Source organism: Eumetopias jubatus, unplaced genomic scaffold (assembly GCF_037043125.1).
Source record: "Eumetopias jubatus isolate StellerSeaLion01/CBP00866 unplaced genomic scaffold, mEumJub1_p1.0 scaffold_11, whole genome shotgun sequence".
Lineage (NCBI taxonomy): Eukaryota > Metazoa > Chordata > Mammalia > Carnivora > Otariidae > Eumetopias > Eumetopias jubatus.
Window position 1 is genome coordinate 33058213 of NW_028274817.1, and position 2177 is coordinate 33060389.

Sequence of the window (2177 nt, forward strand, 5' to 3'; positions counted from 1 at the left end):
TATAGTAGCTATATTAATATCAGACAAAGTAGAAATCAGTACAATGAGACTAGCAGGGATATTAAAGAACATCATGTGATAACAAATGGATTGATTCCCCAGGAAGACATTATAATTTTAAAAATGTAAGTTCTTAAGGACAGAGCTTCAAAATACATGGACAAATAGATAAATCCACGATAGTTGAAGAATGTTATCTTAGTAATTTATAGAAAAACAAAGAACACTTGAACAACCTTGATAATCAACTTGACCTGAATGACGTTTATGGAACCCTCTACCCAACAAAAGCAATGCACACAATCTTTTAAAGTAACACTTGTAGCACTTGTAACATTCATGAAGATAGACTATATTCTGGGCCATAAAACAGATGTCCCCATATTTAAAACAATTGAGACCATGGGAGGCACGCAGGGCCAGAGACGCTGCAGGCACGGGACCCGGAGCAGCTCGGAGGTGGTGAATAATAGCTCTTCAAGTCTGCAATAAAAAATGGCCTCCAATAAAACTACATTGCAAAAAATGGGAAAGAAACAAAATGGAAAGAGTAAAAAAGTAGAAGAGGCAGAGCCTGAAGAATTTGTGGTGGAAAAAGTACTGGACCAATGTGTAGAGAATGGGAAGGTGGAGTATTTCCTGAAGTGGAAGGGATTTACAGATGTTGACAATACTTGGGAACCTGAAGAAAATTTAGATTGTCCAGAGTTAATTGAAACATTTCTTAATTCTCAAAAAGCTGGTAAAGAAAAAGATGGTACAAAAAGAAAATCTTTATCTGACAGTGAATCTGATGATCGCAAATCAAAGAAGAAAAGAGATGCTGCTGATAAACCAAGAGGCTTTGCCAGAGGTCTTGATCCTGAGTGAATAATTGGTGCCACGGACAGCAGTGGAGAATTAATGTTTCTCATGACATGGAAAGATTCAGATGAGGCAGACTTGGTGCTGGCAAAAGAGGCAAATATGAAGTGTTCTCAGATTGTAATTGCTTTTTATGAAGAGAGACTAACCGGGCATTCTTGTCCAGAAGATGAAGCTCAAAAATTGTTTGTGTTGCTTCATATATACATATATATATATATGTATGTATGTATAATCTGGGTCTTTGTTTTTTGATTTATTAGTGTGAGGAAATAACATTCTAATGAAAATCAAGTTTGATATGTTTGTTTTAAAGTAGTACTGGGGGAGTTGTTGGGTTTTTTTGCATCTATAGCACTGGTTACTTTGAACAAATAAAAGCTTTCTGTAGTTGCTTCCTTTATCAGAAAAAAATATTTGAGACCATGGTATATTATCCCCCTGCATTAGAGAACACCTTTTTTAAATGTTGGGGGAAATCTTCATAGTTGTTACTCGGTCAGAATTTGTGTTTAACTCCTATATGCCATGGAACATTCTGGATTTTTTGTTTATTTAGGGGGTTTTTGTGTGTATACTTAAAATACATACATAAATGGTTTTTGTTTTTTAACATTCACCAAAACAAAAACAGCACTTATAACCATGGATAAGCCCGTGTTTCTGGGATGCTATCATTTTCAGCAACTTAAGAAATAAATCACTTAAAGTTAAAAAAATAATAAAAAAATAAAACAATTGAGGCCATGAACATGCTTTCCTAGACTGCAACAGAAATAAACTAGAAAGTAATAAAAGAAAGTTATTTGGAAAGCCTGAAATATTTGCAAATTAAATAATACACTTTAAAGTAACCCATGAATCAAATAGAGTATCACAAGAATAATTAGATAAATATTTTGAATTGAATAAAAATGAAAATGCAACATATCAAAATTTGCGGGAGGCAGCTAAAGTAACACTTAAAGGGAAATTCAGAGCATTAAATGCTTATATTGGAAAGGAAAAAGTATCTCAAATCAACATTCTGACATTCCAACTTAAGAAACTAGGAAAAGAAGAGAAAAACAAACTAAATAAAGCAGAAAGAAGAGAATAGGGTGGATGACCGCAGATATCAATTATATTGAGAACAGAAACAAGAGAGAAAATCAATTAAAGTCTGAGTCTTTGAAAAGGTCAATAAATCTAGTATATCTTGATGTAGACTAACAAAACAACAACAACAATAACAACAACAAACAAAGATACAAATTACGGGTATCAGGAATGAAAGAAGGAATATCTCTGTAGATCCCATGGTTATTAAAAAG

General features: G+C 33.4%; 1 pseudogene; it reads left to right on the plus strand.

Moving 5' to 3' along the window:
- Positions 1-467: 467 nt before the first annotated feature.
- On the plus strand, positions 468-1119 carry LOC114201410 (chromobox protein homolog 3 pseudogene; annotated as a pseudogene).
- The last annotated feature ends 1058 nt before the right edge of the window (positions 1120-2177 follow it).